A 13,477-nucleotide genomic window follows, 5' to 3' on the forward strand; every position below is an offset into this window, starting at 1 on the left:
GAATCATCACCACGCCACACGGGACACAGACCGAGTCACACTCAAAGTCAGCCTAGCTGGCTCGCTCTCTCACAATACTTACAGTGAGCATATTGCAGCTCGTCCACCCTCCCCTCTCCTTCTCTCTCTCTGTCCACACACACACACACACACACACACACACACACACACACACACACACACACACACAGTACTTACAGTGTGGCATATTGCAGCCAGCCATGGTAGATTTATTAAGGAAAGGGGCCGTTTCCCCTTGTGAAGCAATGCATGATTCAGAGATAACCAATCACAGAGAGTGTTGCAGCAATATTCTGGGCAGGAAGCCAATAGTGTGGGCTGTCTTATGAAAGGTCGCGCCTGTCAGACGTTCATTACTATGCCATAAGCACAGAAAATGTCCATCAGATGTGACTTATTCCACTGCAAGAGGACGAGCATGTGGGTTTTGAATTTACCCAACATGCAGTTAGTGGACTAAACCATGTCCGTTAGCTCCCGACACAAGTCCCACACAAGTCCCACCCCAGGGAGTAAAAAGCCAGGCTGGAGACTGCAGCCGACTTGCAGATGGCCTTCCTTCCCTGTGGCTCTGGGCGGGGACAGCAGGCAGCAGCCGGCTCCTGTCCTGACACGTGAATAAAAGGCACAGGGGTGCTTGGGAATGGTACGTTCTCCTGACCTATCCAGTTCACTTCCTCCCGAGCCGGCCTACCCCCCCCCCCCCCCCCCACGGAAGGCAGCAGCGCTCACACTGTAAAACTATTCCATTCAGCCGGCAGACACTTTGTCAATATGTCACGGGCAGGCGAGATATGAACAAAAGCATCCTTTATTCCAGCGTTTTTAAAGCAGAAGCTGAGGTCATGTGGGCAAAATAAGGAGAGCTGTGTTGTCAGTGTGTCTGGCAATGATGAAGTCAACCTCAGGGGAGAGAGTGGTTCCATGGCGGGACGTTCAGGGTGAAGTGAGTGTTCTGGTTTGGGAGAGGACGCCCTTGGAAAGAACAGTCCAGAGGGGCTGAGGGCAGGTGGGGCCCAGGGCCCGGGGCCCCGGCCCAGAGGTGGGGGGGGGGTGCCACCCCACACCCAGCCCAGGTCTCCCCTTCAATACCTTACTTTCTCTTTCCACCCTCCAAGATCGTACCACTTAAAGAAACAAAACATTTTGTTTTTTTCCTTTTGAACGTGGCCAAGGAAGAAAACAGTTCCAGAAACAAAGTTTCCCGTCCCACAGAGGAGGGGCCAGGAAACACAGCCAGGCTTTGGGGCACCAGGGCCTTGCTGGCCAAACTGCCTGACAGAGACGGCACACTGAAGACCATGGAGAGCAGGATGCAGCTCAGGGCCACGTGCGCACCAGAGAGCAAATACCTGGCGGAATTTAAACCTCTCTAAAAGAATTACCGTAACTCTTAGCACTATCGGGGAAGGGGGGCACCCGAGGAATCCCACTTCCCAAAACTATTGGTCAACTACTACTCTAACTGGACTCCAGTCTCTGAGGCCAGACTCAACCACACCCGTGTTCACAGTAAGGCTGATTCCAGTAAGGTTTTTGGGCCTAATGCTTAAGCATACAAAAACAAATGTCAACCCATGCCACACCAAAAGCTGAGTGTGTCCACACTCCCAAATACTTGCTCTGCACCCAGACGTCCCCAGCATCTTCACATCTCGACCACAACCACGTTCATATCACTACTCTCTCGAGTCCTTCCCGCCAAAAACGTGAGTGCCTCACCGGCCACCATCCTCCTCCTGTAGCACCAGCTGAGCAGTCACTTCCTCCTAGAAGCCTCAGGGTGCCACTTCCTCTCTCCCTGCTGGCGTGTTTGCATGGCCTCCTCTAAATCGTGTGGCACCTCATGTCTGGCACAGCGTTTTGCTCCCTGCCTTGTCTGACCCACCAGATTGTGTGTCTTACAAGCAGAAAGGCTCTGCTCAACTCAGCAGCATCACTACCTGGCATGGAGAAGAACACAGTCCCAGAACACTGACACAGTAAATGATCGACTACAATACCAGGTCTGGGGTGACCTCTCATGTACAAAAATGTGTGCACAAACACTACCATACCGGCTATGCCCGAGAGCACTCACACACCCCAGAAAGCATGCATGGAGGCCTCTGCCTCCACCAACAACTGTGTGTCAGGCTGGCCCAGGCCCCGACCCAGGGTCTCTCCTGCCTGACAGCTCCTTCTTTCTTCCACACCGCACCCTATCTAACTCTTCCTCATCTCAATCCATCCTCTGCCACGTTATTCCAGTTTTCAGTATCCATCACAGGTATTATTGACTGTCACAATATGTCTCACTCAAAATCATCCATCACCCTTGGGCGTGGAGTTCTTGAGCTTCCCATTCATCCTTCATCTGTTCTTCTGCTTCTTTCTTCTTGGTCTCTGGCATTTTCCCTCCTCTTGCCCACATTCGAGTTCCCCCACGTCCACCTGGACTCCCTCCCTCCCAGACCTTCCTTCCCTTTCTCCCCTGGTATGCATACATGATCTGTCCAGCACCTCTCGGTCTTCAAACATGCCAACACACCTTCAGGGTGAAGCAGTGGCAGCACAGAGGAGGCCTTGCCCTGGTTGTGCCTTCTTCATCCTCTCTCCAAGGTTCTCTGTCTGTCCTCGCAGACAAACATCAAACCACAGTGCACAAGGCCTCTCCTCTGCCTCTCCTCCCACTCCCTTCCGAGTTCCTGTCTGTGTTCTTCCTCGCTCACCACTACTAATCAGCAAAGGCACTGAACGCTTTCCCTAAGAGCCCAAGGCAAAGACGGTGCAGACTCCCTGACTGCACTTGACCTCCAGCACCATTCCCCTCTCCCGTCCTTGAACCCACAGGGTTCTCCTGGGCTGCTGCTCCTCCCGCATCCTCATAGAGGAGCTGGCACTGCCACTGCTCTGAGCTCCTGGCACTTGCTCCGTGCTACCCTTTGTTCCTCTTGACACCTAATTCCTCACCCCTGCCACTTGGCAAATCCTCTCACCTCATTTAAGTTGCTAGTCAGCTATTGCCTTCTCTATAAAGCTGGGACGACTAGGGAACAGTATCCACCTCCTAGTATATCCACTGGTTGCTCATTCTACACCTGCCCCAAAATGACAAAGTCCCTGACCGCAGCATAGAATCTGTCTCCACTCAGTCCACACCCATGTCCTGCGACAAAAGTTTTGGGTTTTTTTTTTAATGTTTGATATGTGCAATAAATATGTGGGCAAGTATGTGTTCTCAAACCCTAATAAATATGTAGTCCTCACAGATAAGCTCCTAGTGATATGAAGGCTTGGTCCAGATACCTGCACTGCCCAGTAGCTATGTTGAAAGGCTGCTGAGGGTGGTAACAGGAGGGAAACGGGTAAAATCGAAGGAAGGCTGACACGACCCAGAAGCATCGTGCTCAGAACCTAACTTTGTATAAACCTATTTAATAATAATTTTTATTTAATAATATTTAAAAATATTTAATAATAATTTTAAAAATTATATCGAGTCATTTTCCTTTCTACCAGACCACAGCCTTAGTTCCATCAAGTATAGAATATATTTTAATTACTAAAGTGCTTACAAAATTATATTTGGGCTCTTTACATTTTTTTGTCTGTAGCAAAGGATTTCTACTTATCCCAAAGGATGTAACTAAAAAGATTATAGACATACTTAGTAAGGTAATCATACTATTCATGAAGGTAAGCATAGATAATAAATAATCAGAATACTCCTAATTGACCAGGCACAGGTACTGAGCAATTGGAGTAGCACCCAGCTACTGGGTGGCTACTGGTCCACCCAGAACTAGTAATGCAGGTCCCAGCCCTCAACATGGGACACCAGCAACAACTCAGGTCATACCCTATACCACTGATTAGACTACACATCTGATACCAGACTGTTCTTGTATACTCTATTTACAAAAAAAAAAAAAAAAAAAAAAGAATTTCAGAGAAGATTGAGCACCTTCAAAATTGCTTTAGTCAATGAAGACTAGGAAGGATCAGGACCAATACTGGATTCTCAAAACATTATTTTAGTAATGGGTTTGGTTCTAAAGATATAGACAACTATTAAAAGCATGCGTGTAACATCCAGATTGTGAGAATCCCTAAAAATAAGTTTTGTCTTTTAAGTAAAAATGACTGAAGGAAATGTTTCTGCATAAAGATGCGTAAAGATAGATTCCTTTTGGGATAAATCATTTAGTATGGTCTAAGCTGACTTTCCTGAACAAAACCAAGAAGATTTCCAGTGAACTTAACAGGCCTGCAGGGAGAATCAAACTTTTTAAAACCCTTAGCACAACAAGATGTCTCTAACCCACTGATCCAGTTCCAACCATTCACGTAGTGATTGGGTAATTAAAATTCCACAAACAAGCGTATTCCATCAGAAGAACCAAAACCCAATTTCTTCTTGAGGTATGCCACAAATCAGCTATGTATTCTACTTTAAGATACATATAAAAAGCTGGGCACTGGTAGCTCACACATAATCCTAGCTACTCAGCAGGCTGAGATCTGATGGTCACAGTTCAAAACCAGCCCAGGCAGGAAAGACCGTGAGACTCTTATCCCCAAAAAGGCACCAGAAAACCAGAAGTGGCACTGTGGCTCAAAGGGGTAGAGTGCTAGCCTTGAGCTGAAGAGCTCAGGGAGAGCACACAAGGCCCCAACTTCAAGCCCCACGACCAACAAAAAAGGAAAGAAAGATACATACAAAGGAGAAAACAGGAGCGGAAAAAAATTAAATGATATAATGAAAACCAAGAAAAAAAAAACAAGGAAAAAGGAAGAGAAAAATAATGAATAAAAAAACCAAAATCATGGGGAATTATTCTTATACCCAATAATCTATGTCAGATTAACAAACATAGGACGGTTGAACCCACGTATCCATTTAAGCCTCATGGACACGTGTCAGTAGAAAATAAATCAATGCTTAGAGGGTTTGGAGCTGGCTAGCAAGCCCCAGCCTGAATGCAAAACCTGGTACTTCCAAAACCAACAAGAACAAAGAAGAATAAAAATGAATTTTGACCAGGCACTGGAGGCTCACACCTGTAATCTTAAGTGGCTCAAGGGGCTGAGATCTGAGGATTGTGGTTCAAAGCCAGCTCAGGTAGGAAAGTTTACCATTCCCATCACATGGAAGTGGCACTCACCACGTGTGCACCAGTGGAGGTGCTCCTCATTACCGCATGTACACCATTCCCACCGCGTGTGCTTGGTGGAGGTGGTTCTCACCACCGTGTTTGCACCGTTTCCACCGCATGTGCTCGATGGAGGCATGCACCATTCCCACTGACTGTGCTCGGTGGAGGTGTGCACTGTTCCCATCCCATGTGCTCTAAGACCCTGTCCTAACTAACCCACTCCGTTTGTCCATGCTAGCAGATGCAACCATAGGGAAAGTGGTGGGTAAAACTGAAACCCACCCAGAGCACAAGCTCTGTTAGGGTCAGACTTGAATCTTCTGCCTCACCTACAGGATCTCCAAAACTTTCCTGTGGCCATTGCCCTGAGTACTGTCAATGACATCTGAGTACACACGCTTGTTCTGCACAGATGAAACTTGAATTTCAAATGTCTGAATTAAAGGGAACTCAATCCAAAAAGTTTTTCTATTCAAAATTTCCATATTTTGCTTAGCCATTAATTATAAGAATGAAAATGCTGTGTACAATTTTTTAAAAGGCCTACAACAGAAGCCACTGCATGACGAATGGAATAATGAATGAATGACGGAAATACTGAAGGTGTCCTAAAATTGAATAAATCTACTACATAACAAAACACACAAAGACACCCAAAATCGACTTCATAACAAAACACACAAAGACACCCTCTCCATAAAGCCAGAAGTCTGTATTTTCACTATTGTGTTTCTTATTATAACTTTCTAAATACTCCAACAGATAGGTTCTGCAGTTTACTCTTGTAATTCTAGATTGTCCCTACTGATTTCTTTACCTGACATTATTACACAAATAATCTCAAACACAGTCTTAATAATATACCAATATCAACTGGATTTATTCCAAATAGCAATAAATGTAAGATCAGCAATTTAAACTTTGCTTTTCAAAAAGTACAAATTCACATGTGATCACATACAAATGAGAAAGCTTTTACTCTCTAATTGTGAATAGTCTCATTTTCTCCTGATTAAAGTGAATAAAACATGTCATAATATAATGTACTCATTGATAGTTCATATTCTTACTTCAGTGTACCTTAACACATATTTAAGCAGGCTCAAGACATTTAATAACAACAAACTACGTTAATATCCTACAGTGTAAGATATACATAAAGGATATTAACGATGTTTCTGTGTCAGTAGAAGCAAATCCTGTGATTACTTTTCAATAACCATGCTATTTCTTTACCAAGATAGTCATTAAGTTAGTGCTAAGTTTTCACCATTTTAAGCACTGCTACAAATACACTATGTGCTCTCAATAATGTAGATTCTTAGGGCAACAAAATATGTTTTCCTGCATTAGTGCACTCTATTTCTAAATCCACACAGTGGAAAGTTCTCGTGTGAGAACCCCCCCCCCAAAAAAAGGGCAGGAAATGTCTTTCTTTTCCTGCAAACACAACTTAAGTCCTATCTTTCTATTGTTTAAAATCTTTCCAGCTCTTATAAACAATAGTGGCAGCTAATCAATGAAAATATTTATAACTTCAGTTTTCAGCTCCTGTTACCTCCCCAAACAAAAGTTTTACTTTGAAATTACTTTCCAAAAAACCAAAGCTGAAAGTCTGAGTAAGTATTTGGGATTTCAGAGTATCAGAAAGCATAATATATACATTGCTTGTGTTTTTTATTAATGAAAACAGTATGTGTGGTTAAAAGTATATAACAGGTTATATTAGGAAGATGTACTATCTTATTATTAGAGAATCATTTTTATACATTATTTCTACAAATATCACCAAGTATCTTCACACCTCCCTTCTTTAGATCTAACAGACTAAAGGAAATGGTTTCTGTTATTATCAAACCCACTAAAGCACAATAGAACTCTAGAAAAGTCATCTATAGTTTCCAGAGGCTGGGGTCTGCTCTCAGTGGTCTTTGACTGAAGGGAGAGTCTTCCTCAGTGAAAATATCCAAGACAGGTTCTGCACACTCATGGATGAAATCTGCCCAGTACCTAGGCCCTGTTAGAAAAGCAGACCTTTCTCTCCTTACTGTACCCCCTGCACACTTCAATAACAGATAGGGACGTGTCTGAAAGAGGTAGTGTTGTACTCATAAAGCCGTGCTCAAGATGAAATATACAATCTTATTCTTAAGGATTTTAGTTTCCTAAAGAATGTAAGGGCTGGATAAGCTAATCGGCCAGCCTGATCTGTGGTATCCGCTATTTGATATTTGATACTCTGTTCCTAATTATTTCCCATGCACATCAGGTTTGCGCATTCTATGACACAGGATGGAGCAGAGGGCAGAGAAGTATCTCTATTAGCATCCTTTGCTCTTCAAGAGCAAGGACAAATCAGAATGCAGCAGCAGCTGATCAACTCAATATGACCAACAGCACTTGCTACTGTGGGTTCTGAAGATCCAGACACGTGTGGACTCCCGGAATGAACCGCTGAGGCGGGCTGTATAAACTCCAGATACCCACCCCATATCTTACTAAGAATCTATCAGAATGAGCCACTGAGGCAGGCTACTAAAAGTGTCGATTCCAGGCTCTCATCCCAGATCTACAAAGGCCTGGCACAGCCATCATCAATAAAGTTTGCTCGCCTATTACCAGGTCAAAACTGTGCATGGAAACTTAAACTTTCAGAAGACAGAAGAGAACTTGAAGTTTCAGGAGTCAGGAGAAGCTCACCTGCCTGTCTGGACCTCAGCAAAAGCCAGTGGCAGCAGCTTTCCTGTCCCTCTGTAAGGAACAACCACTCTGAAACCTGCAAACACCAGGCTCAGCAACCTATCTTCTTGCCTGGTGTCCAGTTTGACCTTCCCCGTGAGTCAGAGCTCCTCTTCCAATGCCAAAACAACCTTCTGAGACTCACAAGCATCCAAGGCTGCAGATATTTTCAGCTGTATCAGCCCTGGCAGCCCAGCCTTCCGCATGACCCCGAGTCTTAGAACGGAGCCTCCTGTGCAGGCCTTACCTATCAAATGCTGAATTCTGCTGCCACTCAAAGTTGAGTTTTCTTTTTGTGTGTTATTTTGTGATGCTATTTCCCATGCCCAATTGTAAAGAATTAGTAACTGTACCTACACGGTATTTGCCTTCACATGAAAAGGAAATAGTTCACATGTGCATGCACAGCAAACCCACTGGCAAAGGTTTTGTTTGTTTCATTGAAATGGGGTCTTGCTATGTAGCTCAAGCTGGTCTCGGCCCCTCAATCCTCCTGCAGCAGTCTCCAAGAGGCTGGGTTTGCAGGTACATACCACCACATCTAGTATGAAAGTATGTGAGGATTTCCAGGGCTGGGAATCAGACCCAGGCCCTGGTGCCTTTCACATGCTAGGCAAGTGTTCTACCTCTGAACCACATCCAAATCCTGGTAGAGTCCTTCAAGCAAATCTTAACTGGCTTCTAGAAATACTGTATTTTGAAATTACCAAAAGTACCATTTAAATACAATGGTAGACAGATCTAATAAAATGCCATTATTTCTGCAATAGCCAATTGACAATTTGAAAAATGACTAGTTTCCAGCTTCATTCACTCTCTGCTTATGCCTATTACATAGCCAATGGTTACAACAAAAAAAGAACCCAAACTAATATTTAAGTAAACACTGCAAAATCTGAATGTTTCATATATTTTATTTTCCATGGATGTATTAAACATAAATACAGTGCTAAATTTTCTTGCCAAAACATTAGTACAACTAACTTATCTCTCTGAATGTACCTAACTTTGGAAAACTTTTGGTACATTGATGAAAAATACTTTTTCAATCTTTAGGGCAGAGTCACTATCAGACAACTGTTACTGGGTGAATGGATTCCTTTCTGATACCAGTGGGAAAGAAGGGAGATGAAGTCATTAAAACACTGGTGAGTTGCTGCCAGGCTTGTCCTCGAGCAGAGCAGAGAAGACACCTTTTATTTCAGTTCATTTCTGTGTACTAGAACAGTTTGGGTGGCGGGGTACCCACACCATGTTTTACTTCCCCGATGCAGATACTCACAAAACAATACGAACTAATTCAGCTGGAGAATGACCCTTTAGTTTCATGGTTTGTTCTGTTCCATGACTTGGCTACAATGTAGGCACTGTTTCATTATCCTTTACAGAACATAAAAGGACACATGGACATAATGGAAAACGTGCGGTGCAGCACACACACAGATGGAAGCGCTGTAATCTGGGGAGGGGGATTTAATCAGCAATTTCCATGTCAATGCTTGCTCCTCTCTTTTTGGGCTTGAGGCACTTGAGAACCTGTGTCCCTCAGCAAGCCATCCCACACAGTGACTGGCAGTGCTATCTCTCAGAGGGCATCAGTAACTTCAGAGGTGTCGTGGATCTGCGGGTCTTGGTGGGAGCTGAGCATGAGCCAGGCCACGCCGTACCCACCACTGGTGACAGGGCATCCTTGTAACCTCCCTTCCAAAACCAGGGAAACGTCCACGTGCATCCAGCCATCTCTGCTGCTCTGTGACCACAGTACTTCACATCCCATCTCTCCACCGTTCATTCTGAGGAGACCTCCATCCCAACTGCTATCAGTGTGTCCTCTGTAACCCCCCGACGGCTACACGGCAGCAGCGACAAAGATCCACATGCCCACATCTGAGCGGGGCCCTGCCCCAAAGCTCCTGGACCTCCACCTTCTCACCTGTGTGGCAGAGAAATGCACACCGACATCCAGAGACACGGTAGGAGAAGGGCAGGCAAGTGACTACCAAGTTGGTAGTTATTTAAGTTATTTCAAGTGTTAATCACCAGATCTCTTGAAATTGACCCTCTTCATTATTTCTCTTAGAAATGGGATGTTTTCTATAAACCACAAAGTTCAGAAAACCAAGAACGATTTCTGTTCAACATTTCAGCCAAAATCTCCCAGTGTGAACACTTTAAACAAATACTTATGGTTTAAACTGAATAATGCCAAACAATAAAACAGATTTTATAACAGAATATAGAATAAATCATGCAACCAGGGAATGAACACTTCACAGCTGAGCACGCGTGCCTGCACACTTCCACCTCTAAATACTCGGAAACTAGCCTCCAAAATACAGTTCATTTCAAGTACACAAGGAAGACCTGGAGGAAAGGAGCATTGTATGCAAATCCAAAACCCCCGCTCACTAAAGCTGCCACGACTCACTTCTCTCTTATGGATTTTCCTTTTCTGTGTATATTAAAGCAGGGCTCCAAAACTTGATTGTCAATATGGTGTGTTCTAATCCGCCTGTAAATCAGAGAGTTAATATGAAGAAGTTACAGTTCAATCAGCCATCCCAACATTTCTCCAAAAGTCAGCAATCAGAAATTAATTAATCTCCTGTCTAGTCCCAGAGCACGATGGATGGGTTATGCTTGTCAAGTTCTTTAGAGAGTCCTTTCATTTAATAAATTTGAAGTTGATTGGGTCTGTTCTCTAATATACACAAAATGATGACAGAGTTAATGTTTCTACCGCATGGCTTTAGACAAATTCCACACTGCCCACAAACAGCCTTTTCTTGGCTGCTTTGCACTCACTGGCTGCCCTGCCTTTTCGGTGAATATTTCCTGCACTACACAGGAAACATTTTATCTCTTTATCCTCCAAAGGTCTCAGCTTGAGAACTGTACTCAATAAATATTTGCTATCAAAAGAAGGACATTTTCTTCTGAAGCCAGGAGCAAGACACAGACTCTTCCATTTTTCCATCTCTGAACAAGCCGTTGTTTTTCCTGGTGTACCTTCTACCCTGCTCTATGAAAGAGGGATTCCTTAGCCAAAGTGACCTCTCTCCCCCAGAACAAGTTTTCAGTAAGAGCTGCTACGCTTGCAAGACAGTACAGCTGAGGTGTGAATGCCATGATGCAAAAGCAAACTGCCACCCCTTCCTGGAGAACTTCGCATGGAGCCACGTACTTGCCTGGAAAATACAGCGGCTCTCTGTGTTCATGGGATCTGCATCTGCAAATCCAACCAACCATAAACTGAAAATATCTGGGGAAAGTATTCCATGTGTGCTGCACACAAACAGACTGTTCTTTGAACAATGTAACAACAATTTACGTAGAATGTACATCATGTAAATGTTGTAATTATCCTGAAATGATTTAACATGGACAGAGAATCCTGTGCACTTGCAAGTTTATGAAGAGACCTGAGCAGATGAGGAGAGAGACCTACCTACACCTTGTCCTTGAACTCCACAAAGCTGACTCTGATCTACCCACTGCCCCAGGGAGCAAAACCTACAAGGCCTCGGCGCAGTGCAAAGCCTTACTGCTCTCTGCTGACAACAGAAGGAAGGACTAGTTTGTTTTAGTTTTAACAAATCCGAAAAACCAGGAGTACAAGCACTGGTCAAAATACATACCATATGTGATCGGATATCAAGGACAAATGAGAAAACTTTGTGCAACACACTTTTAAATTTGATTTCTATCTTCTTGACTTATGCAAGTTGTTCTGTATCACATTCGGGTCCTGTTCATCTCCAGCAGATTCACAGGGGAGGAGGGGTGGCAGGGGGGACCAATTTTAGAGTGAGAGTATACTTTCGCTGGCTTCTGATTAGCTATGTGAATGTGGGTGAGATGGCCAACCTTCCTGAACTCCAGTGTCCTCACCATGTCAACACAATGGTTTTGGCTCATTAGTCTATCCCTATTTATCACCTTGACAAGGCTGTTTGTCCTCACCCAGACTTTTTCTGAAAAGAAGGTAAGGCAGCAAAAGCTCACACAGGGATGTCCGAATATGGCACCTCCTTCCCTGTCCATCACTTCACTGAACAAAACTGTTCATAAGAATCCAGGCCACATCCAGTCCACCATCTGCTCTGCCACTCAGGGCCAAAAAGCCTTCCTTCCTTCCTCCTCCTCACAAAGCCTTCCTTCCTTCCTTCCTCCTCCTCACAAAGCCTTCCTCCTCTTCCTCCTCTTCCTCCTCCTCCTCTTCTAAGTCCTCTTCCACCTCCGGTGCCCTGCGACAGCACTCTGCCATGTTCACGTGCTATGTCTTTCCCCCAGCTCAGTCGAACGTCCAAGGAAGCAGAGAACGACCTCATTCCCCTCTAGACCCTCCTCCCCTGCACGCCTGCAGTCTTTCCACTCTAATAGGTGCCCAAAATACATAGTTAACTGCTTGTGTAGCAGAACACAAAGTCTGGGTTGAGTCTTCCATGATGTTACTGTTAACATGATAGAGTAATCTCTGTGCTGAGCAAATCTAACCCTGACTGGCAAGCAGACATCATAGTCTTTGAAACTAAGTGCTCCCCATACAAAATCAGTTGTAAAACCTCCCCTTTAAAGCTTCATTTCTCTGAGACAGCAGTTTACCTGAATGTTCAGCAAATGTGGATTCCAGAAACCCTTACCCAGACCTCCATCTGAGCATGTATTTTTCAAAATTTACACCATTGTTCTATAGTTTTCAACTTACTAGTTTTTGTAAAAGTCAAACAAAGCCTTGCCAAGACTACACCTGGACCAGAGACTTTCTTGTGTTTTCGGTAGCTCACATTCACTCTTAAGCCTTCAAGACAAGATATTCAAGATCGACGGCCTGGGTGCCACAACGCCCTCAGTGCTGTTTCCCTGGATGGCAGAGCATGGAAATTCAAATAACTTGGAGTCAATTTGTCCAGTTAAAATTTGCCCCATGATGGAGTTAACAGAGATGTCTGACAAATTTCAACACTGGCCAATGTTAGTTGCCTAAAATAAATTTTTTTTCTAATAATCCAAGACAGATTTCCATTAAATAGCACAAAGCAAAGCCAGCAAAGAAAAATAAATCTAATAGAAAAGGCATATATTAAATGTTGCTTTTGCTTCATACAACACTTATGCACAAAAACAAAATAGTGTAATATTCTTCTCTAGCTTTCCACAAGTATGCTAGACAAAAATCTATAGAAAGTACAACTTCCATGTCACTGTGAGAAATATAAAGAATATAATTTGTAAGTGGAAAATATTTATGAATAGTATCTCCTTAAAAACTGTCTTGATTTCATGGAAATTTCACTATACTAAATACAACATAATCTATCACTGTACCAGAATTTTTTGTTTAAATCCTATAAACACATTTATTTGTTAAAAAAAAAAAAAAGTATACAAGGGGCTGGGAAGGTGGCTCAGTGGTACAGCACTTGCCTTGCATGCATGAGGCCCTGGGTTCGATTCCTCAGCACCACATAAGCAAAAAGAAAAAAGCCGGAAGTGGCACTGTGGCTCAAGAAGTAGAACGCTAGCCTTGAGCTGAAGAGCTGAGGGACAGCGTCCAGGCCCAGAGTTCAGGCCCCACG

General features: G+C 43.8%; 1 protein-coding gene across 13 annotated transcripts in view; it reads right to left on the reverse strand.

Annotated features, from left to right (window-relative positions):
• LOC138812159 (muscleblind-like protein 1) overlaps positions 1 to 13,477 on the reverse strand; it is a 162,329-nt gene that overhangs the window by 123,865 nt on the left and 24,987 nt on the right. The window contains exon 1 of one of the 13 annotated variants that reach the window (XM_070000098.1): positions 10,327 to 10,410. The exons of 4 other annotated variants lie outside the window; for them this stretch is intronic. The gene's annotated coding sequence lies outside the window, so the exon portion shown is untranslated. Of the gene's footprint in view, positions 1 to 198; positions 597 to 10,326; positions 10,411 to 13,477 lie in introns of those variants that run through there. 8 more of the 13 variants (XM_070000102.1, XM_070000103.1, XM_070000099.1 and 5 more) reach the window with 8 other exon arrangements.

Source organism: Dipodomys merriami, unplaced genomic scaffold (assembly GCF_024711535.1).
Source record: "Dipodomys merriami isolate MVZ:Mamm:240054 unplaced genomic scaffold, mDipMer1.0.p SCAF_56, whole genome shotgun sequence".
NCBI lineage: Eukaryota > Metazoa > Chordata > Mammalia > Rodentia > Heteromyidae > Dipodomys > Dipodomys merriami.